Here is a 25,667-nt window from a genome sequence, read left to right as displayed (position 1 = left end):
GCGTCTGTGGTTGACGGCTTTTGTGGCTTCGTTCTCGCAGGATAATGGCCGTTTTGCAGACCAATCACAGTTTCGCAAAGAGTGACGGCTGAGTGAACAATAAAGAGACTCATTTCAGTTCCCCTTGAGCCGGCGGGAGGCGAGGGCCACTCTGGTCTGTCTCTTATGGCCAAGGCGTTGTGTTCCCTCCGTCCTGGTGTAGTTTGTCTTCTCGTGTGGCCTGTTCGAGGACTTCCTTCTTGCACGTTATACTCTTCACCAATCTTAGACTATTTTTCTTATTCAAGGGTCTCTCAATATGAATGATGTGTTTTATGCTAACGAAATTGCATAGATGAAAACACTGTACTGACATTATATTACTGTAACCGAGAATCATTAATTTCCACTGCAGAGGAAGAATTAAGGCCAGCACTAAAGAAACACTTGAAATAATTTAACACATTTAGAATGAGGGGCAAATTACACTGTCATGTGTTGACATGCAATAAGTGCAGCAAGCTGATGGGACGAGGGTGCCACAGGAAGAGGGTCGAGATGCATTGTTCGTGTCACAGCTGAGAGGGAGAACTGTAAATATTGCGCCTGAGAAGCATTAAGATATTACCGTTCCAGGATCAGAAGCGGGAGCGAGTGGACGTCAAGGAAGGAAAGGGCAGACGAAATAATAATAATGAAAGAAAGAATCAAGAGCGCGTTGGTGGGGAAGTTTGTGCCACAACTCATTGAAGAGGTGCTTTGTTTCATAAAGGGAGATTCTCATGTCTCCATACGACATCTTATTTGCTTCTAAAAATTAACTATCTTAAAAAATCATAATCGTAATAATGGATAAAAAATCTCGTAGATAAGCTGCATATTGTAGGGAAGACGTATGTTCATTAATTTGCCTTATAATATAAACTAAATTCCAAAGAAAGTTTGACATTATATTTCACCATCTGTTACCAAGAAGCCTGATAATTGTATAGCATTTCTAAGCTTTTCAAATGTCGAACACGCGTCTCGTTGTGAATTTTGTCTCTAGTACTTATATCAAAGGACTTGATGTCACCAAATTTACTGATATTCTCCTGACTCACGTTTCTACGATAAATACATTACGTCCATCCGCCAGTTTCGTTGTCAAGTCATAGTCTTAATCTCAGTCCAGTTACATCTATTGTACTTTTCTGTCCAAGTTATCGCATATTGTTTTATCTTGGCGCATCCATAAATCCGAGAGGCGTTGTGCAACCCAGACATGACTCGTGCACCACAGCCAATGATATATCCTCGGTGGTGGTGCTCGCATGCAGGGAGAAAAGTTTAGGGAGAGATGCACGTCGAAAATGCAGTCGGGGTTATCTGAATAAAGGATATGGCGGCGCTCACGTCCAGTGAAAGATATATGGTTGGAACACTCAGGGTGAAGTGCGAGTAAAGGGTGATCGACAGGTTGGCGGGCGCAATACCTCACCGACTATCTAGACGTGAGAGTGTCGATAATTCCACTCAAAGTAAGGAAAGAAACAGGAAAACTTGCTTAGATTACCACTGCTTTGATTTTTTTTTTCACCTTTCAGGAGTATTAAGTTACTCGCGGTACTATTACGGCCATTGCAGCAGTAACTCGCGTGGCAAAAAGGTATCGTAATTCTGCATTGCGGTGGCGAGGTGCTTAGTGTCGCTGGTTGCTCGTATAGAAAACAAACGTCCAGTTTTTGTTAATGCCTTCAACAAGAGGGTCTCATTACTTCTCCGTAACGCAGGGACCCGATTTACTGAGAGGCAACTTTAGCGATAGGTTCTGCTGTGGGCTGCCTGAAGTTACCCAGTTCCTCTTGTCTTTCAGGGTTCCTCTTGTGCTCGCTGTGTTCTGTCGGTGCCATGGGAAACTGTCATGGCCACTCTGAATTAAGGTATTGTGCCCTTGTTTTTGTACCATATGAGACTGTTTCCTCTTACTGGGTTGTATTTTTACATATACATATTTTTGACTCACTCCCGTTATTATTTAGGCATGAGGGAGGGTTAGGGTTACGTGCCCCACCATTACTGTTTATTCGTGGCCTATGTTATTGACGTCCCTAAAGGTGAAAGAAGCGCCAGCCGTCTGCCTTGTGGAGACCCGGGTGTCACTTCACTACCGGTTGGCCTGAATCTACACTTTTTTTGGCCATCGCAAAATAATCCCTGTAAAGTCGACGGGGAGTAATGATAGATCTTGCACATACTCGCAGCCTTTGAATTTTGTGTGTGTGTTGTTAGCGCTGCCAGATTATCCAGATCAAACTTACAATACTAAAGGATGCGCGGGACTTGCACTTTATGTCCGATTGTGAAAGTCAGACCTGGGCGAGTGACATTTGAAAGATTCCAGGTCTTGCCATGGTTGAAGTTAATAACCAACATCAAAAAAGTAAAATAGAACGGCGCTGTTTCTTTTCTGCTTTATTTATCAGACATCGAGAGAATGTGTTATCGAAGTGACTGTCAAGAAACCAAAACACTTCGATGCGTATTTTATGACTTTGTTTGTTTGGTTCTCTGTTGTGTAAGTAAAACAAAAATGTTCCTCCACTGGCACCACCACGCCGTGTTCCTCGCCCACTACCACCTGTGAGGGAAGAGTGAATGATTGGGGTACTCTGAGGAGGCTAAGCCGGCGGCAGTACCAGGCGTGGGGAGAGTGTAAAGGTCAGAGCATGTAAAAGGAAAGCATAAATATTGGGAGATTTCTGTTTAAACTTAACAAAGGAAACATATAAAAAATGCTTTTAGTGTTTGCTTATTGGACAAAAGGGAAGGCAATGTGTGTTTTGCCGCGTAAAGTCTGCGAGGACCGGACTGCACACACGCGATGCTGAGGCGGCTCGTCTTTGTGTTGCTCGGCTGACTGTTGTGTGTCCCGTTACTTAGTGAGGAAAAAGAAGGAGAGATATCCAGCAGAATCATTCAGGGATGACGCCGGGGGAAATTTCTCTCCGTGACTCATGTTATGATACTCTCTCATCGTATCGTTATTTAAGCTCAGATAATAATCCTCAATTAAAGGGATTCGAGTGATATGAGATGCTGGTTTACGTTCACCTGTCATAAATATCCCATAAAATACTCGCAGCATTTAATATTCATAAGCAATCACGTGTCAGAGAGTTGCTCAGTATATGTCACGTGTGTGTTAAGAACGCTTAGGGGAGAACAGCGTAGCGTTACACCCCGGCCACGTGCAGGACATATTTGGAATTTCAAGACTCGTGTTTGCTGTTGTGGCCGTAAAGGTGCGGGAGTGAGATGCTCCAGGAAGGTTCAGGTCCACAAGTTTTCTGATGGGGAAGTTAGGAACACCTGATGCTTCCAAGTTATATTGTACAGCCTGTGAATGAACATAATTAAGAACTGAGCTTTAGGGAGAGAACAGAAGGATATTCTTCCTGCAAACTTGAGAGAGAGAGAGAGAGAGAGAGAGAGAGAGAGAGAGAGAGAGAGAGAGAGAGAGAGAGAGAGAGAGAGAGAGAGAGAGAGAGAGAGAGAGAGAGTACAGCTTACGTAGGGGTGGAACAAGAAAGAGCAATGATGAAAGTTGTTGCTAGTAAGTTAGCAATGATTAGAAGAGGCAACCTTGGGTGGGGAGGATTCAGAGAAAAGTAGAAAAGCAATTTAAGAAGTTTGAAGGGGCGTTCAGCTGAGTTAAAATTAGATCTCAAGTCGCGAATATTGCAAATGATAAAGCTGCTCAGGGGAGGGGGGGAGGCGGGTGGCGGGGAAAGGGAAAGGTTGGTTTAAGAGTTCACCCATTTAGTAATAATTAGGACTCTCTTCTCCGTCTGAATCTTCCTATCTTGGAGCCTCTTTTAAGGTTTTGGCTTAATTACTCCCTATTATGGTAATGGTGATGAGTCCACGCGCCGCAAGTGAATGGCTTACCTATTTTGAGGCGGTGATGTGAGATTGTTGAGCAGAAGACGCGAAATGATTGTAAAAGACAAAACTCTCTTTACCGTCAGGATTACTGCAGAGCGTAGTTTACGAGAGAGAGAGCACTACAAAACTGAGTGATCTTTGGTAAATTACTTGATGTTAACCACTGCGGCTGTCAGTCATTCTCAACAGCTGGACGAAATTAACTGTCTAGATTTTGTAGATAACAGACAGTGTAGTCATCAGTATTCGTTGATAACACGCGCCAAAGTATGGAAAAAGTCTTAATATCGTCCACATTTCGAAACATATCACAAACATTATATTTGCTGAAGAGAATTGCAAGTCTGTGGTGGTTTATTTCTCATCACGCCTTCTGTCGTATTTACGTACAGGAGGAACAACGGGAAGAGAGAAGTATTATATTGTCACCTTTAACTAGTAGTAAAAGAGGTTAATTAGTGAAGTATTAGACGTTTATATAGTGTGTACGTCAGGCTGTGCAGATATTTCATTTGCTAGATCTCACCTTCGATCCCTCCACTATCAAACTCATCCACCTGCTTTAGTTTTTGTTGATTCCTCGCGGCAAAATCTCCTCCCAGCTTACTTTGAAATCGACACTGACCATTATTACAACTCTTGCGTCACCAGATGGTTCTTTGTTTATTCTCTTCATCTGTGTGAGTTGCTGCTTATGTTCCCCGAGCGGTGATTGGTGTTACTTTAGCTGTGTTCTCTCATTCCTGAAGGGGAGTGGTGAGATGGTGCACTTTGGGACGTGACTTGTGTAAACTGAGACCCGAATGATACAGTACAAGATCAGAGCTACACGGGTCTTGGTATTTATTTATATATTCATTTATTTATCGGATCTGTTGTAGGCTTGAGCTTGTAATGGTGATTCACTGAGAGAGGTAACATTATAAAGGAAAACTGTATTACCGTAATGTCCATCCCGCTGGTACTGCTTCCATTTCAAGATCACAGCGTTACCACAAACAAAAAGGAGTCAATCTGCAAGTTACCATTAATATCTGTCGCTATTACTCGCAGGTATCTTGGTGAGGGCGTGGTTTGGAGTTAGTGCACGTCTCTCATTGAAATTATTGTTGATATTTATGGCCTTGCGAAATCTTTCCCCCCACCCCCCCTCGTGAAACTTTTCCTCATAAGATTTCGCAAAATCCTAACACAATTTTAACTATATCTTCGAGGGATGCAGATAAATCAAAAGTTAATTGAAAACAAAATATGAAACACGGAGGGGGTCACAAAGATTAAGTTCAGCAGAGAGAGAGAGAGAGAGAGAGAGAGAGAGAGAGAGAGAGAGAGAGAGAGAGAGAGAGAGAGAGAGAGAGAGAGAGAAAGGGGTGCGTGAGTGAAAGCAAAATAGAAACAGCAAAGTAGGGAGAGTAAGGGAAAGCCGCGGCGCATTACTACCAGTCATACATACACCAATAAATAAATGTTCGTTGGCCGGAAAGTCGCGATAAAAAAAAGCAAGATAATACTTCAGTTTAAACAAGGAATAAATGCGTACTCATACTTACGTACAGTACACACACACACACACACACACACACACACACACACACACACACACACACACACACACACACACACACACACACACACAGAGAAAATAGTATACGAAAACCTTTCTTACAACATAAATATTACTATGTACTACTACTACTACTACTACTACTACTACTACTACTACTACTACTACTACTACTACTACTACTACTACTACTACTACTACTACTACAGAAATATTATCTACTTACACTGGTAACAATTATTATTTCCTTAACAAGGGTAGCGGGCGTCACCATTAATTCATTCTGTTATGGCGCAGTTTTTCTCTCTGTAGTATCAAAATAAAGCCTGGACCTGCAGCGGATTGTGTGTATTGTTTGGTCTTGATCGTTTATAGCTTGCAGCTTAGTTTGCTTGTAATTGTGCCGTGTACTGCGTGTGTGTGTGTGTGTGTGTGTGTGTGTGTGTGTGTGTGTGTGTGTGTGTGTGTGTGTGTGTGTGTGTGTGTGTGTGTGTGTGTATACCCTTCAGGATGTATGCATGCGTAATTTTGTTCCTCCCGGTTACGTTCTTTTCCCTCACGTTTCCTCCCTTGCTCCCTCTCTACCTTTGATGACGTCAGCAGATGTAATTGCTGCTTTCCTGTTATAAGTGGAACGGGAGGATCATCGCCAAGAAATGCTAATCCTATAAACATGGTGGAGGAGAGAGTGAAGAGAAGAGCAAAGGAAGGGAGGGAGGGGCTTAGAGGGAAGAAGCGAAGGGCGAATAAGGCACTGGAAGGAGGGAATGGTCCATGCATAGATCACAGGGAGTGGTTAGTGAACAGCAAGAACCAGGAAACTCTGCGGGAAATGAGATGGATTTGAAGGGAAGAAAGTCTTATGTGTTACAGGATATATGAATCATAATTACAGGATAAAAAGAAAAAAAAAAGAAAAAATGATGAAAATATCCTGTATCGAAGGCAAGACGTCTCGAAATAAGCGCAAAAATACGAAATACGAGTACGCCTTAAGTAAAATGTCCTCAGTTGTACTTTGAATATTTTATGAAGATCTGCTGGGTCCTGCTCAGTCTTGGAGTGCCGGGCAGACAGACAGACAGATAGGCAGCCAGACTACGCCGCGCACAAAACCCCCGGAGTGCTCGCTTTAAAATGAAAGCTTTAAACGCCATCTGCATTATTGGTGTGACTCACGAGGCCATCATATCAGCAAATCACACTCTCGACGGATTGGCTAACGTGCCGAATTTCGAAGCCATTGGTTGATGGGATTTCCAGAGGCGTTATTTCACGGTACGGAACTTTAGCGAGCCACTCCTGATGCACCAAAGCCTCGCTCAGCATCACGTCTCTACTCCAGTCGGAAATAGAAGATGATTATCGTCCCTCTCAAAATAATTGCTGACGTTTTTTTCCATCTTTTACTCGCTAGTTACTCGCTTTCCTCTTGGTAGTCCGTTTTCCTGTAGTTTTCTTTTCACGTGTCCATATACAATGCCACACGTCTGTAAATATTTATTTAATTTTATTTATTTCATTCGAACAATATTAAGTTAAAAGACTGCAATTTTTCTTCGATCATCAGAGAGAGAGAGAGAGAGAGAGAGAGAGAGAGAGAGAGAGAGAGAGAGAGAGAGAGAGAGAGAGAGAGAGAGAGAGAGAGAGAGAGAGAGAGGGGAAGGGGGAAAAGGGGGGAGTAAAAGGGCCCGAGGGAAGTAACTGGGTTAAGTACCGGTCAATTACAAGCTAAGAATACTAATCGCCAAGCCCAGGAGGAGGAGGAGGAGGAGGAGGAGGAGGAGGAGGAGGAGGAGGAGAAGGAGGAGGAAAAGGAGGAGGAGGAGGAGGAGGAGGAGGAGGAGGAGGAGGAGGAAGCAGTGCGATCACTTTTCGTTGTGCTGAGGAGAATGAAGGAGGGAAGAAGGGGAGGAGGAGGCAAGAGGGAAAGAAACAGGAAAGGGATGGGAAGGAGGGTGGCGTGAGGAGCAGCTTGCCTGGCCTCGTGAAGGCCGTGTTGAGGCAAAATACACCTTCGGGTGGTGGCAACAGACTTGATGGACTGATATCGGCAGGGTTTGTCGCAGCTTTCCTGGAAGGCGGGAAAATCTATACCTGGAAGCTCACGCAGGTAACGCAGAACTTTTCAAAACCTGACACCAATCTCTTGTGGAAGAAGCAAGTATAGGCGACAGGAGAGGAAGAGTGAGAGGCTGTTGGGGGGAAAGGAGGAAGGGGTGAGGAGCGTGCCAGCATACCAGAACAGCTTTACAATGAAGGCAATTGTTTGAAATTGTGTCTAGCATTTCAGCTGTGAAATGTGTGCGTCGCAGTCATGTAGCCTTTTATTCCAGTATTAACAAACGGCCTTGTGTGCGAGCGCGGAACCTGCCTATGCCTTTATTTGTGTTAAGGTCACCCGTAAACTCCACAAGGCAGACTCACTGTTGGAGAGCGGCCGTCCTTTCTTGGTTACCAGCCCGTGTGCTCCGGGTGTGATGGGTGGTTATCCTGTTGGCTTTCTGGTAACGTCTTTGTTCTCTTTTCTCATATATGTTTACTCCATTTTATTTATAGACGTTTGTCCCCTTGCATACCGCAGTCTGTGTGTCACGGGTCCTTTCAGGGAGTCTTCTTTACTGTTCTGTTAACAGTGACAACATATTCATGCACGAATCCTCGCTGGAAACGTACGCGCCTTCCTCACTCGAGTGTCGTTGCTATTCCACGCACTCTTCCTCGCCTTCGCACTCCCATGCACATTCTCACTCCCTTGCATACACCTATTTTCTCGCACACCATTATACAGTTTGGCTGTGCTGACTCCACACTCTCTACTCTGTCTCACACCCTCCAGGCTGTCTCATCCGTCCGTGCCCTGCCTCACCGCCCACAACAATGTCTCATGCCCTTATACATTCTCTCACGTCCTGAAACTGTCTCTCACGCCCCTCCCACACGATCACTCTTTCCCCATACTGTCCCGCTCTCCCACGCTGCTTTGCACTGTCTGATACGTCTCCACACTGTCTCCTTCACTCTGTCTCATATATTCCTACACTGTCAACGGTCCCAGTGTCTCCCACGCATCCACACCGTCCTGCATGCACCTCCTGTCTGATCTACCCTCGTACTGTCACTTCTTCCCCTGCATGTTCTGTCTCATTTCTTCTAATTACCCAGCATCCCCCTTCCCAGTGCTGCACACGCCCTTATACTGCTAAGTACGCCTCATTACAATTCTGCGCACCCTCACACCACCTTGCATACCCTTCCCACTGCCCTGCGCCCTGTACGCCATTACGCATTCTCTCATACTTTGAACGTCTCGCAGTGTTCTCTACAACCCTGGGCGAGTATTTCTGCCGTCGCATCTAAAAAATTTTCACATACTCGCCGGAGCACCTCACCCTCACAATACCAATACACCAGAGACCACACCATGTACACACCGCCAGCTACACCTCACCTCTCGCTAAAGTGAATATGGTTGAGGTGATTTCATGCGCATCTAAATAACACGAGTGAATGGGCGGAAATCAAGTTCAGTAGAGCGGAAAGACGGGCAAGAAAGAACAATAATCATGGAGAACAACAATGGTGCTCGCCAAACTCACGGAACCTGGCGACTTGTGATGGTTCTTTGTGTGTGTGTGTGTGTGTATGAGTGTGTGTGTGTTCGTTCCTTCAGTTACATTTACATGCTAGACAACTAAGCTCTTCTGTCTGTACCCTTATGTGTTGTATTCGTTGCAGGTTTCTTTCACTCACCTTCACTCCTTTCCAGCATAACACTACCTATCTCCTCATATGGTAGGAAGTGAACTCGGCATTCCTAATAGCAGGGTTATGGTGTCCGTTATGCTGGCGGTGTCCCTGAGTCTGTTGCTACGTTTGTGGTGCATCAACCGTGTCTGTTTTGTTCTGTCCATGTTTGTAGTACGTGCGTCTGTCTTTCAGTCCCGCCACGCTGTTCACCTTTAGTTATTTGCAATGTCATCTTGTTTACTGTTCTCGGGGTGGTGAAACCTGCTCAAGTCTCTTTTGATAAGAAGCAGCGAAGCATCGTTACCCAGGATGCTGCCACGCCCCTCCTGCCCTGCCTGTAGTGACGCTTCTTGTACATGATGCTTGAAGGTTTCCGCAGCGGGGCAGATGGAGTAGATAAAATTCACCTGTCCGGCGCACCTGCGGATCAGGACAATTAACCTGGCCGGCATCACGCGGCCCCGGGCACTTAAACACTCACTTCCGGTACACAGGTGAATCCGGGAAACCGATTTGGAAACTTCCGGGCGATAATCTAAAATCCCTGTCAGCTTTCAGAATTCTTCGTGCGTATTGTTTGGGCGCAACTATACTCTGTGGAAACGCTCGCCACTATTAGAGGCATACGTTTGTGGAACTCAGAGGTGGAGGACCGAAGAGCGAATGGCCTGTGTGATGAAGACGAGTTTGGGCGGCAGCAGGGGCGGGGAGTGGGGCTGTGTGAGCGAGTGGCTGTGGGGTTGAGGCTGTGGCTGCGGCAGGACGTCGTAATGGTGTCCACGCGACCGGCAGCACGCACAAAGAACCACTTCCGGTTATTATCGAGGAGATTATTCGTTCCTTCGCCGCGCAGGAAGAGGAGGAGTGAAGGTGGAGGAGCAGGAGGCGGAGGAGAAGGAGGAGTGAAAGGAAGAAGAAGAGGAAAGTAAGAGGAGTGGAAGTAAGAGGAGGAGAGTAGGAGGAAGAGTGGAAAGAAGAGGAGTAGAGGAAAAAAGAAGTGAAGGAGAAGCAAGAGGAGGGAGAAAAGTAGGAAAAGTAAGAGGAGGAGGAAGAGATCATAGTTAAAGTGATGGTAGTGATATTGATGATGATAATGAGAAGGATGACGGGAAGACGAGGAGAAAGAGAAGGTGGAGGAGGAAGGAGGGGAGGAGGAGGGGGAGGAAGAAAATGATGAGGTAAAACAGGAGGAAGAAAATGAGGAGGAGGAGGAGGAGGAGGAGGAGGAGGAGGAGGGAAAGGAAGAGGGTAAGTAATATATGAGGATAAAATTTATTATTTATTTTTCATTAATAACCGTCTAGCTACACACACACACACACACACACACACACACACACACACACACACACACACACACACACACACACACACACACACACACACACACACACACACACACACACACACACACATTCGTTATGTATGCGTATTCTCATAAATGGAAGATTTTTCATATCTCGCATGACCTTATCTCTCTCTCTCTCTCTCTCTCTCTCTCTCTCTCTCTCTCTCTCTCTCTCTCTCTCTCTCTCTCTCTCTCTCTCTCTCTCTCTCTCTCTCTCTCTCTCTCTCTCTCTCTCTCTCTCTCTCTCTCTCGTCGGCACAGGCAAGGCGTGCTGAAGAATGGATCACCAATAATCACGGATCTCGTAAATACCGCCACCAAGTAATTACACACATTTGTTCTTAAGATTAAACGTGAGGTGTGTGGACTCGGAATGATTCCCGCCACCTTCATTATTAGCGAGTCTTGCACCACTACTCGATGCAGCGCTTGGTATTGGCGTGGGGCTTCTACAAAACTGACGTGGCATCATGATTAATTTGGATATTGTTATTATTCAGTTTTTTATATATTTTTGTAGCTTCTTACTTTCCTTTAATGTCATTTTTTTTGTCTTCCTTTTTTTTTTTTGTTTCATCAAAGTGTCCTTTCGAGTGACATGCGCTTTTTATTTCTTGCTGCTGTGCTCCATTCTGCTCCTCCCTTTCTTTCGCTTCCCTCTGTTGTTTATTTTTTTCCTCCCTTTTGTTTTTCTTTTATTTTTACCTCCTGCTTCTGTGATCCATTCTGGTCTTCCCTTTCTTCTGCTTCCCTCTGTTGTTTTCCCAGCGCGTGGATGTTGCAGATCCTTGTTTTCCTGTCAAATATTTCCTTTCATTTCATCAGCCATCACTCGTCACTCATTATTATTCAGCTCGTATCGTCCGTTCACATTCCGCTAGCGTGTGTGTGTGTGTGTGTGTGTATGTGTGTGTGTGTGTGTGTGTGTGTGTGTGCGTGGGTGGGTGTGTTGCCGTACATGAAAGTAATATTCAGTATATTTCTATTCTTTTATTACTTCTCCTTCTAAGTACACGTAATATCGTAGTGTTTTTACGCGATTCCGAGGCTCACATTCTCCCGCACCAGAATGAAGGACATATGTAAATGCATCTTATTATTTTACCTGGAATGTTGTTATGTATTCGATCATATTGCACAGGGACGTTATACTCTCTCTCTCTCTCTCTCTCTCTCTCTCTCTCTCTCTCTCTCTCTCTCTCTCTCTCTCTCTCTCTCTCTCTCTCTCTCTCTCTCTCTCTCTCTCTCTCTCTCTCTCTCTCTCTCTCTCTCACATAAGATCGCTCCTCTTAGCCAAACACAGTCAGTCCTCAATCCTCCTCCGTTATGTGCTTGTTTGCTCACTTTTATTTTTTTTTTTCCGCGTAGCTTATTGCCTTTATCACACATGCACTGCCATCTCTCTCTCTCTCTCTCTCTCTCTCTCTCTCTCTCTCTCTCTCTCTCTCTCTCTCTCTCTCTCTCTCTCTCTCTCTCTCTCTCTCTCTCTCTCTCTCTCTCTCTCTCTCTCTCTCTCTCTCTCTCTCTCTCTCTCTCTCTCTCTCTCTCTCTCTCTCTCTCTCTCTCATCTCCCAATACCTGTCTTGCCCTCGCCACCTGCCGCATCTCGGGCGCCGCGGGGCATGGCAGGGGCAGGAGGGATCACGTCTCGAGGCCCCAGGCACGGGACGAGGCCGCGGTTACCCTGAGGCGGAGCAGGTGTATGCGTGGAGGAGGAGGAGCAGGTGAGGGAGGAGCAGGAGGAGGAGGAGGAGGAGGAGCATCGGGGCAGAAGAAGGAAGTTGGAGGGGGATGAGGGGATAAAGTGAAAGAACAAGAACTGGATGGAGAGAAAGGTAGAGATGATTAGGGGGAACAGGATGGAGGTGAGGGGGAGAGAAGTAAAAAAGTGCAGAGCAGGTGTAGGAGGAGGAGGAGGAGGAGGAGGAGGAGGAGGAGGAGGAGGAGGAGGAGGAGGAGGAGGAGGAGGAGGAGGAGGAGGAAAAGAAGGGGATGAGGTGGGTAAAGTGAATGAAAAAACAATAAGATGAACAAAAAAAAAACTTGAGATGGCTAAAAGAGAGAAGGAAAAACAGAAGTCAGTAATGGTAAATGAGAAGGGCAGAGTAGAGAGGTGTATGTGTGTGTGGCTGATGGTAATGGAGTCACTGACGAAAGAATGTATTAAGCGAATCTTGATTAGAATGTAAACACATCAAGATAACGAAAACCAACGTAACAGTGGTAAGTAAAAAAAAAAAAGAAAGAAAGGGAAAAGGGAAAAAATCCTAATAGGTATGGCGCCATAGTAATAAGAAAACCATTAACCATCAATTATGTAGCGTCGACGTGACAATTAGAGGAAATGTAGTGTCGCTGGAAGGAAATCAGAAGGAAATAAAGAAATGTTTTCGGAGGAAGTGAATGAAGTGCGCTTTCTTTCTCTCACCCTCCTTCTGCTTCCCTTTCTCCTCACCATTTGTCCTTCCTGCCTTGTTGCAGCGTTCGTTTGGCATATTGATGTGTCCTTCCATTACCTAAGCCAGCGACATGGGGTGTACTTCTCCCGTCACCTGGAGGCGCCGGCAGGTAGCCGGCCAATAAGGTGGTGGTTGGACCCGCCGCTCGGTGCACCAGCAGCCTCCTGCTTACCCCCTCGCAGTCCTTCCAGTGGCCTTTTTTTTTTTTTCTGTATTTTTTAAGCTTTTTCTTGTATCCTGCACAATGCTTTTATCATAAGTGTTGCGCGTTAATAAAAGAAGATCCACGGGCGAGTTATCGAGTTTCCCCCACCAGTGTTTGTAGTTTTGCCAAAATTGTGATGAAAACTGCCACTAGGCAACGCACGCCCCTGCAACAGCCCTGCCTGAGGGAGAGCCACATCTCAGCCTGTCCGTCCCGAGGCAGATGGACAGTCTGCAGCGGGGAAGGTTCTCGCCTCTTCATAAGGCAGCCCGGTCTGGGTGACACAAATGCCAAATTACAAGAGGAAGTGTGAGTTACTCGTACACTCGTTGCTCGCCCTGTTTTACGGTCGCGCAGGATTTAATGTTGGTGGTGTGTGCCGGGTTGGCCAGTGGCAGGCGGGCGGGGGACAGGGCGGCAAGTGTTCCCCCGGCACTCTCCTTGACGCCTGGCAAGTCGTGGGTAGGCGTGTGATTGGTTCAGAGTCAGTATCATACAGGGAGATGAAAGCCGTATGGGATTCCTACCAAGCTTCCCGCCTGAGCTGGAGCAGCGTTTCATCTCCCAGGCATCACTTGAGGCCTTTTCTGAGAAGGATATAGTAGCCCTCGCGTGGGTTATAAATGCAGTGGACGCTGCGTCACCTTCCGTCACTGAGTAGTCAAATCGCACACTGGCCGGCGCTCCGCCTGGCGTTGGAAGAGGCAATTTGAGATCAAATGCCAAATACTGATCGGTGTACGAACCGTCACTTTACCGACCTCGTAAGGCACGCTAACTGGCCATTCGTCCGACGCGCCGAGAGGGAGATTGCCAGGGTAAATATCCATCTGAAGTGACAGGTAGGAGCGCTGACGAGGGGCAGGTGGCCGTGAAGAGGAGGCGGCGGGAGTAATGGGAAAGGTTATGCCGTCGCCGCGTGCACCTCTGATGTGTTGGCTCCTGCGTGTACTTGATGCCGCCGCCCTCATCATGCTTGCTGCACTCACGCCCTCCCCTCTTACTCCTATGTGTGCATATATATATATATATATATATATATATATATATATATATATATATATATATATATATATATATATATATATATATATATATATATATATATATATATATATATATATATATATATATATATATATATATATATATTATTATTATTATTATTATTATTATTATTATTATTATCTTTATCATTATCATTATTATGATTGTTGTTGTTGTTTCTGGAGGTGGTGGTGGTGGTAAGTTCAGCACTAAGTGATGAACCCTGCCTTGTTACAAGAAATGTTTTCACGAAAGCTGCAACAAACTGTACATAAGCATTAAATTTAATGCTTTGGGACTTGCTGTATGTAGGGGGTCGCTTCCTGTCAGAACACTGTATAATTGTGTTTAGGGGAGTGCGTGCTAAGCTCTGCCGTCAGGGAGGAAGGTGGTAATTTCTTCCTGTCCTTACAAATGTCATCATCTTTGTTTGAACAAATACACAACATGAACGCCTCGTGACTCAGCATAATAAATACACATGTGTCAATATTTGTAGCGCTGGTGTCTACTTAGCGGCAAACAGTTTCCGTCGTGCTTGAGGATGTCATGAGCGGCACGCCTGGTGTGGTGGTTCGGAGGAAGGGCTGCCTTACAGCTTTTTGTGATGCGTAGTACTCGTACACTGCACGTCTCTGTTCGTGTACTCTTATTCAGTCACCTGCACGTGTATGTTACTAACTCAGGATCGCCACCTTTAGCCCTGCTGCAGGGACATTGTCTCTATATTGTCTGCTGCTTTAGTCTGTCGCACTCACTGGTGACAGGGTTGTGTATAGACGAGTCAACGGAACTATTTACAGAGACATCAAGTAAACTGAGAAAGACGCGCGAGACTGTCCAGCGTAGCGCGATAACACGCTCCCGTGAGTAATCGTGGGAAGTGACGCCTTGCTACACGAGATTTCAAGGTTGCTGGGATACAAAGACGCACAGACATCGGCAAGCGGGAACGCGACCCCCGGCTTTCCTTCACAGGCCATTTCACATGATCTTTATTTAACTTACTTCTTACTTTACCTTTCGTGTTGTTCCTTTTCCTAGATTTCGCTATACCGTTCCCTGCTTTCCTCCCGTCCGCTAATCATGCTGCTTTCCTTCACCCTTGACTTCCAGGCAAGGTGTCCTCTGGAGACCGCCCTCATTAGACTTCCGGCGATGACTGTTTTCAAAAATTTTACTTAGCCTACTTAATTTTTTCTCTCTTCCTCTTCAATTCCTTCTCACTCTAGTTTAATTATAGCCAGCGGTGACTTTTCCTTACATTTAATTGTCATTTTTACTTCAGACGTTTGATTCATTTGCAAGATTAGTTGAAAGAGAAGGAGCTGAAGGCATTTAGACAGGAGGAGAGGAAGACGGAAGAGGAGGAAAAGAAGGATAGGAGGAGGAGGAAAAGGAGGAGGAGGAAAAGGAGGATGAGGATGAGGAGGAGGAGGAGGAGAGAACCACGCCCAGGTGTTGAGGAGTGCTGAGTGAGTTTGGTTTTCATTTCCTAATTCGCTCCGTCAACAGCTTCCTGAGAGGCTTGCACATTGCCACATCCCTCACTTATCTCAATATGCATGGCTTTTTGGATCCTTTGCCCTGAACAACCTCCGGGAAGAAAATGGCGGTTATTATTTCCTCTACACACACACACACACACACACACACACACACACACACACACACACACACACACACACACACACACACACACACACACACACACACACACACACACACACACATCTACTCTGTCAGATGAGGGAATGCAAAATTATTACCCGGTACCATTATTCAGACAGATAGACAGACTGACGGACATTTGACAAGCATATAGCAGACAAGCACCGGGGGGAGGCGGAGGGAGAAAAAAATGGAAGATAATTCAATTAAGATTTTTGTTGCTCATATTCTCATATTCTATCAAATAATTTCCAGATTTTTTTGTACTGCATCCTTTTCCGTAACATTTATTAATATGTATTGAATAATTTTTCTCGTCTGTCGTCATGTGAAATTAATATTTTCCTTCATTTATATGTTTCCATTGAATTCAGTTGCTTTTATTCATGTTGTCACTTTCCTTCTCTTATTTGAATTCTTATGCTCTTCCTCTACGCTTTTGCACTCTCTAATATTCCTTCCGTCCATATCTTATTTCTTTATTTACATTGTCTTACTTCCTTTCGCCCTATTGTTATTCCTCCTTTACCCTCTTCCTTCTCTTCTTCCACCCCCCTTCTCGTAATCCGGTCATTACCTCATAATTTTAGCCAAATACCTGTGATCTTCCTTCCTAAAGTGGATAATGTTAAGGATAAGCGTTTAGAGGGAGGGAGACGTTAGGCGGACGCGCGGGGAAATAGCTGGGTATTGGTGAATGCCTGTACACCTATAGGGAAGATTTGTTAGGTTATGGTGGACCGATTTAAGGCATCAAAGAAACAGGAAATCACGCGGCTCCTCATAAGGGTTCCTTTTAATTAATCGGGGCACTAGTAACCCATCAGTGGTGGTGAAGCTCCATTTGGTCCACTTAATTAGTATACACAAGAGTAAAGAGTATTGGAGGTGGGGCGGCGAGTGTGTTAGGGAAGTGGTCGGCGCCTGTCGATCAATTTGCTAAATGGAGTCTGGTTTTGCGAGTGGTTTGCAGCACTGTACCGTAGAGTGAAGCTGCTCCAGTCACTGTTAAGTGAAGCTACTTGAGGCACTGTGCAGGTACAATGAAATTGGTCGATTCAGTAAACAAATAGCGTGAGTTTGGTCGAGGTATTTTGCAGGTAAAATGAAGCTGGTCGAGGCACTGTGCAGGCACCGTCATGCTAGTAGCCATGGTGGTACGCAAACCTACCTACACCAGTATAATTATGCATCTTTTAACACCTGCAGAATAATTTACAATCTTCGTTTATTTTTTATATTTATACGAGAGGGAGGCTGGTGAAGGCTGGAACGCACGAGTGAATAAACTCCCCACCGCCACTCCCCGAAAGACAAAGAAAGTTGTTTATGAAACCGTATATTTCCTTGTGCCTTTGTGTCAAGAAAAGTGCGGCGGACAACATGGGCGCGTGATAAAAAATCTACAGTCACACACACACACACACACACACACACACACACACACACACACACACACACACACACACACACACACACACACACACACACACACACACACACACACACACACACACAAAGAAGAGAAAGAAAGAAAGAAAAAAAAGGAAAAAAAGTGTGAGTTGCTATCTATTGAGATTCTGAAACAAGCTGAGTCAGTGACGATAAAAAAAGAACAATAAAAAAAAAAAAGCAAAAAAAAAAAAAAAAAACAAAGAGAACAACACAGAATAAAGTCTTTTCCCAGTGTGGTATTGTAAGAATATCACGCCTGATTGAACAGACAGACACTAACACACACACACACACACACACACACACACACACACACACACACACACACACACACACACACACACACACACACACACACACACACACACACACACACACACACACACACACATAATTGATTACATGCTAGTGGTTATGGCGCAACAGATGGAAATAATGGGAGAACGAGTAAGGAAATGCCGGCGAGGTTGAGATGCTTGTGAGGAAGGACATGAGAAGGAAGCAGGAGGGGTCGGGGAGGGATGGGGGCAGCATGTGGGAAACAGTGGGGAGTCAGTTAGGGAGTGGTGAGGAGACAAAAGGCAGTACTGATGCTGAGACATGAAGAAAGGTTAACATCAGTAGTGGAGGAGGAATCACCTTGCACAACAGCATCGTGAACACTCCTTTTCGTGGAAGGCTGTTCTGTCCTCCCTCCGTGCCCTTTTCCTGGCCGCCACTCCTGCCTTCTGCGTCCTGCACGACACACTCCTTACGCCATTAAGCCCCACCAAGCGTCGCCAGTCCTCCGCGGCGGCTCCAAACGGATTCGCGGACACTCGGGCCACAGCAGCCGCCATCAATACAGCTCAGGGTCGAAGAAAGAACGATAGGAACCGAAAAGGAACAGTCCTTATCAGATGAAAACAATTGCTTAGCTTACTTTACTTTACTTTACTTTACTTTACTTTACTTTACTTTACTTTACTTTACTTTACTTTACTTTACTCTCTCTCTCTCTCTCTCTCTCTCTCTCTCTCTCTCTCTCTCTCTCTCTCTCTCTCTCTCTCTCTCTCTCTCTCTCTCTCTCTCTCTCTCTCTCTCTCTCTTTCTGTGCTGAGCTGCAATTGCCTTTGAAAAATGTGAAGTGAGGAGGAGGATTTCGGAAAGGACAAGGAGGTGGGGATATGAGGATTAATGTCCGGACGGGAATTAGTGGAGGTAAATCCTCAATATATCCCACGGCTATCATTGGTCATATTTCTTCATTGTGAAAGCTGGCGGGGAGAGCGGGAGGACATGAGGAAGGGGTATATTTGAGCATTGTCTCTCTCTCTCTCTCTCTCTCTCTCTCTCTCTCTCTCTCTCTCTCTCTCTCTCTCTCTCTCTCTCTGAAAACAGCATTGAGTGGCGGCAGTTTCCGTGGTTGTGTCCATTACGCCGTGGCTTACGGTAAAGAACAACTGATGGCTCACCAAGGCTACTGCTCCCGCCTAAAGACATACACATTTCCGTACACATCCCAGCCGCAGGTGTGTAGCACAGCCTGTTGTGTTTTTCCCTGCATTGTGTCCTCTTTCCTTTATTTCATTTTTTGTGGTGTCCAGTATTTTATCTTTTCTTCCCTTGTTTTTCCCTCTTCTGCTTTCATATATAAAAAAAAAGCCGCATTTCCTTTTTTTCTCCACACCTCCCCCTCGTCATTTCTTGGTTTCCTGTCGTTCCTTTCGTTTTCCAAGTCCTCCTGCTCCTCCTCCTCTCCGTCCTTCCCTCTGTCCTTCCGTCCCTCCATCAGCCAAGAGCTGTCACCAGAACCGCTTGTTTATAACCTGGAATTATGGCGAGTATGGTGTCTGGGCTGGACTTTCTGTGATTCACGGGAAGATTTTTTGTTATTATATTTCCCGGCAAGATATGAAGTCTCCCCACCCTTTTTCTGTCCTCGCTTTTTCTTTTTCCACTCGTTCGTTGTTTAGTTTATATTTTTGACCCTCCTTTTGTTTTATTCTTTCCCATCTTTTCATTGGTGTGGCGTCGATTTTTCTGTTTTGATAAATGCTCTCTCTCTCTCTCTCTCTCTCTCTCTCTCTCTCTCTCTCTCTCTCTCTCTCTCTCTCTCTCTCTCTCTCTCTCTCTCTCTCTCTCTCTCTCTCTCTCTCTCTCTCTCTCTCTCTCTCTCTCTCTCTCTTTCCAGGCTTATTTTCAGCTTGACAAGATGTGCTTAAAGTTTTATTTTTTTTATTCTTTGCTCTGGTCAAGTACTTTCACAGCCAATAGACTCCTACTCTTAATCTGCTCCACTGAATATAATACTGCCTCCACCAAGCCTCGTCTCAAGTGCGCCAGATTGAGTTATGGTGTGGAAATTGCACCTTTTATCGCTTCATGTCGAAAACCTTGTGGATAATGATTGATAACGGCCATACTAATACTTACTACGTTACGCTGTTATATTATTTAGTGCCTGAAAGTTGCTGAATCAAGATTAAACATACACACACACACACACACACACACACACACACACACACACACACACACACACACACACACACACACACACACACACACACACACACACACACACACACAGACAGACAGACAGAGAGACAGACAGACAGACAGACAGACAGATACACACACACACACACACACACACACACACACACACACACACACACACACACACACACACACACACACACACACACAGAGAGAGAGAGAGAGAGAGAGAAAGAGACTGCAGCAAGGGGAGGAGAAAGATTGAGCATCTGTAAAAGGAAGCAAGAAAAAAAGGACAAGTTCAGCGGGTTGGATAAAGGTCAGTTAAACAGGACCAAAGCAAGTCGTGGTGAGCGGGTCGCGTGGGGCACGAGGGGTGAAGGGGGGCGGGGAATGAAGGGCGGGGCGGAGGGCACAGCACAAGAGACGGAATTTAAACAAGAACCTCGTACTGCAAGGCTCGCGCGCCCACGGCTTTGCGGGGGTCACTGGGTCAGAATTTATATTTACTGAGTTATGTGAGCTGCGGTCGGGTCTCTCAACTGCGAAAATCAGGTCACAAGTGCCGGTATTGTTATCGCATGATCAACTTCTTGCTGTGCGTGGGTAGGAGCTGATGGGAAGGGAGCAACTGTGGGAAAGGAGAGAAAGCGAGGATGAGAGGCGGCTGAGATAGGTAAGAAAGAGTGCTGTCATAGAGGCTGAGGGAGGTAAGAAACAGTGTGGGCACGGAGGAGGTGACGAACGAGACAGAGGTACATAGAGGATGTGAAGTGTGGCTAAGGCGAGGCTCAAGGTGAGGGGACTGCCTGGGCTTGGATGGGCTGCACTAGGAGAGGCGAAGCGTGCAGCAAGGAGGGAAAACCTGATGAAGCAGCGGGAGTGGCCTTTGTGCTGGGACACACACACACACACACACACACACACACACACACACACACACACACACACACACACACACACACACACACACACACACACACACACACACACACACACACACACACACACACATATATATATATATATATATATATATATATATATATATATATATATATATATATATATATATATATATATATAAAGTAAGACAATAATAATTATAATAATCGAAATGTTGCTTGTATCTCTGTTGAATTAAAAGAAAAAAAAATTGTATAAATGTTTAGTTTTGATGAGCTTGACAGTGATGCAAATAAAGCAGTTATCTACTGTATACATTATTGATAAATCTGCATGTGTCGTTCCCTCGACCCTCGCTTTCTGTCCTGCAGCAAACATTAGACTCCGCAGTGAAAAAAGATAATAACAAGCAGTTGCGCGCTGATCGCATAATAATTCGAGTTAATTCCAAATATGGTGCTGTCGTTTTTGGAGTTAATTCAGCGAATAGGCAAACACCAGCCTTCTCTATAACATCAAATTATGCATATACACGCATATCACTTGCTGTGTAATGTGCTTACATGTTTTGCTGAACGTACGCATTACACAAACACACACACACACACACACACACACACACACACACACACACACACACACACACACACACACACACACACACACACACACACACACACACACACACACACACACACACACACACACACACACACACACCATGAATATTACAAGTCCCTTACAAGTCACTCATCCCGTTGTACCTCTGCACTTTAAGCACAAACCTCTCTTGACGCTTACGTGATAAGGCAAACCCAAGCAAAGTTTTTACTCAAACACTTACCCTTTATTTCAAGATATTCGGGAGTATTGGAAGGTTTAAGTGCAGCGCAGACACCCTCCTCGTGGTCTTGGGAATATCGGCGGCGGGAGCGTGGCGGGAGGCAAGTTGAATATTTCACGTAAATATTATTGCAGCAAATACCAGTCTTTTGATACACACCTACCCATCCGCACACACTGACACTGACACACGCACACACACACACACACACACACACAGTCACCCACTCACGCAGATACAGACACATACTCACAGACACCTACATACACACACACACACACACACACACACACACACACACACACACACACACACACACACACACACACACACACACACACACACACACACACACACACACACACACACACACACACACACACACACACACACATATTCATGCATTCCCTTTAGTTATCTTTTTTTTTTTTTTGCTCTGTCCTCCAAAGGCAGCAGGAACAAAAGATTATTGCTGCAAGGTGTTTTCTGGTCCCTTTCATCTTATTTGTTGTTCTTAGAATTATATCTGAATGGACCATTACTGTGCTTTTAATCTGAATGGTTTGACTTATCTTGTGTTGTACTTTTGGTCATTATTGTTGCAACATCTTTTACCAGTGTCCCTTTTCTTCCTGTAGATTTTTCTTATTAGATTACTGAAAGAAGCTCCCAAAATGATTTTTCCATACCTTGTAATGGGGTTGAATCTTGATCATTAAGCCAATTTCCCTTTCATTTCTGTCTTGCTGATTCCACAGTTCTGATCTACTTTTGTTTTGAATAACATCGCTGCCATGGAGAAAAGAAACAAAGAAAAAACAAAATATGAATTAGAAAACTGACAAATCTATAAAGGAACAATCAGAAAAAAAGTGACAAGTTCATAAACATCAGTTAGAAAAAGTATTACCCAATTGTATAAAATAACAAGTAAAAGAAAGCGACACAGGTGTATAAAACATCGACTACAATTAGAACGTATGACGGTTCTATAAAACACCAACTAGAAAGTAAGGCAAGTCTAAGAAAATAAATAACAAGAGCTATCAACTAAAAAAAAAAAAAAAAAAAGTGTCCCAATAGAGTACTGGACTAGCACGGCGCCAGCATGAGGGAGGAGCTTCAGGGGCAGGAGCGTGAAGCGGGAAACCACTTGTAAGCTCTGCACTATGATTGGCTGATGCCGGAGGGAGTGTAACGTTCGTTGATTGGTCCTTGAGGGGAGGGGAGCATGACGCCTCTCCCCGCGCCGTCACCCTTCACGTGCAGCAACCACACTTTCACCTTCCAGTAGGCTTTACTATCTTTAATGGAGACTTGCTCGTGGTGATGCGTGGTGATACTTCAAGAGGCGCCCCTGCACTGCCAATGACTCTTTATTTCACTCGAGTAGTCTTTGTATATTTTCCTGAATAAGAATAAGACTGCACAGACGAAGACACTTGTGAATAATGGAAGGAAATTTCGTTGAGTAAAAATAAGACTGCAGTGAGTAAGAGATGCTAGCTACTCGATCACTCCTTTTCGAAATTTTGCTCGAAACTTTCATCAGATTGTATTAAGCTTGAACAGGCCACAGCAGTCAAGTAGTCAAGCAGTCAGATAATTAAGTAGTTTGTGAGGAACTAAGATTATAAATGAGTGATGCCTGGGTGCTAAGTCAACTGGATTTAGAAGCAGACTGACCTGTGTGACTTGCTGATAAAGGAACATAAACTAGCTGAATTTTTTTCTGGTTACCTCAACACAGGAAGATTATTTATTCAGCTTAATATTGACATTCAAGTGTGTGTGTGTGTGTATGTGTGTGTGTGTGTGTGTGTGTGTGTGTGTGTGTGTGTGTGTGTGTGTGTGTGTGTGTGTGTGTGTGTGTGTGTGTGTGTGTTACCTTCAAAACATTCTTGTCTTGTGCGTTGTGTTGTAATACATGTAATGCCTCTCTCTCTCTCTCTCTCTCTCTCTCTCTCTCTCTCTCTCTCTCTCTCTCTCTCTCTCTCTCTCTCTCTCTCTCTCTCAGCATCATAATTTTCGTTTTCTTTCCGTTCGTTCGTCTTTTTGCGTCAGTTTTCCTTTTTACATTCTCCTCCGTGCACTTACCTCATTCCTCCTACCCTCGTGTTCTGTTCTGAATAATACTTCTACCTTGCTATATGCCTCCTCCTCCTCCTCCTCCTCCTCCTCCTCCTCCTCCTCCTCCTCCTCCTCCTCCTCCTCCTGCTCTCCTTCTCCACATTTTAGTTCGCCCGCTTCACCTCCTCTTTCTTACTAGGACGCACTTGGTAAAATTAAAACGTGTCAGCCAGACAACGAAGGGAAAATGGTAGATATATATTTTCAGGCCGAGCATAGAACTTCCTCCCAAGAATTCATGGAACAGCCGACCATTTTTTTCATGGAAGGGAGGAGAGTTGAAAATTTTTGCAAACTTTTCTTAGTGTAGCGAGGAGGCTGCGTTCCTTCTTTACTGCGCTGCCTTTCCCGAGTCAGGGGTGCATGATGTTCAGTAGGAAGCTGGAATACTATTGTTGTTATCAGGATTGCTTGTTAGGTATCGCGTGTGTGATGGGGGAACTACCCGTAACGACTGATGGTTTCACATGTTAAAGTCAGTATTTTAAAACGTTTTTGTGTCTTATTTCAATTGGTTTTAACAGGGTAGTACAAGTTACTAGAGTTTTTAAGGATGTTTTCAGGATTCTAGCTACAGAGGGGAAGTGAAGAGAAACGCAGGGGGTTGTGGAACAAGTTTATTGCTGACTAGGCTCGTGAAGAGGCGATAAGCGAAGCTAGTCAGGCATAAACTCGCCTCACAACCTCTGTGTTTCTCTTCACCTCCTCTCCCTCAATTTACCACGATGTCTCAGCATTCTGGAGATAGTTTTACAAGGATTCTGCATCATCAGCGAGAAAATCACCCTGGTTAATCTTCTCTGCAATCTTAAAAAAAAAAGAAAGAAAAAAAAATAAAGTCCTCATGGGAGAAGAAAGCGTTTAAGTATATGGGTTCAACTACAAAGACTCCATGGGACGTTTAGAAGGATAGTTCTGATGTGAGTGCTTGAATTAAGACGTACTGAAAACTTTTAATGAATAACTAAATCCATGTACGTATTGTCTTACACGTAGACTGGACTTGCCGAGGGAAGACGAGAAACGCCGTCAATCATTTATGTATTTAGTAATAGTCTTCGCGACACTTCTGGGTCTCACAAGTGATGAAGTGAGCTCCAGGCTTCTGACGGCCTTCATGACAAGGTACAATTGTCGTCATGAAACAATTACATTACAACGCCGAGGTAGTGTTGCTCTGTATCCCTGTTGCGTTATGACACACTAATTGAGATATGTTTCGTAGCATGGATTTGCTTCATTTGCGTCTTACAGTAAGTAGTGCAGGAAGATCCTCTAAAAACAGGATTTCATGTAGATTAGAACACACACACACACACACACACACACACACACACAGTCATAGCAAATGTCAGACATATTCTCGTGCCTTGCTGCTTCTGATAGGCGAGGCAAACAACGCCACCAGTTCGTCCTCGGCGCACGCAAACCTTTGGAGGGAGTCAGCAGTGCGAATGATAAAGATACATGAAGACCGTACTTGGCGGCGCGTGACCGGCGATGTTGCCAGAAGAAAGTGTCTCCTTGTCCTCGTCCACAGCGAGCAGGAGGACAGGCAGCGAGGCGTCTGGGTGCACTGCTGAGACGGGGACCGGAAGTGTGGACGGGTAGAGCAGCAGACAAAGGGAGAGAGAGAGAGAGAGAGAGAGAGAGAGAGAGAGAGAGAGAGAGAGAGAGAGAGAGAGAGAGAGAGAGAGAAACTCATGAATTTCTTAATTAATGTATTTTTATAAGGTCGCTGACGTAATCACGAAAATACTGCATTCACACACACACACACACACACACACACACACACACACACACACACACACACACACACACACACACACACACACACACACACACACACACACACACACACACACACACAGAGTCGTGCCACCGTTACTCCCTCCCCT

The 25,667-nt window shown here is 45.0% G+C and overlaps 1 long non-coding RNA gene across 1 annotated transcript in view; it reads left to right on the top strand.

Moving 5' to 3' along the window:
• Positions 1-25,667, top strand: part of LOC135112566 (uncharacterized) — a 169,620-nt gene that overhangs the window by 131,672 nt on the left and 12,281 nt on the right. The window contains exon 5 of the long non-coding RNA XR_010274467.1: positions 1,835-1,901. This is a non-coding gene — a long non-coding RNA (uncharacterized LOC135112566). The remainder of the gene's footprint in view (positions 1-1,834; positions 1,902-25,667) is intronic.

This window comes from Scylla paramamosain, chromosome 24 (genome assembly GCF_035594125.1).
Source record: "Scylla paramamosain isolate STU-SP2022 chromosome 24, ASM3559412v1, whole genome shotgun sequence".
Classification (NCBI taxonomy): Eukaryota; Metazoa; Arthropoda; class Malacostraca; order Decapoda; family Portunidae; genus Scylla; species Scylla paramamosain.
The sequence above is the reverse complement of the archived record's forward strand: the minus strand, read 5'-3'. Positions and strand labels throughout refer to the sequence as shown.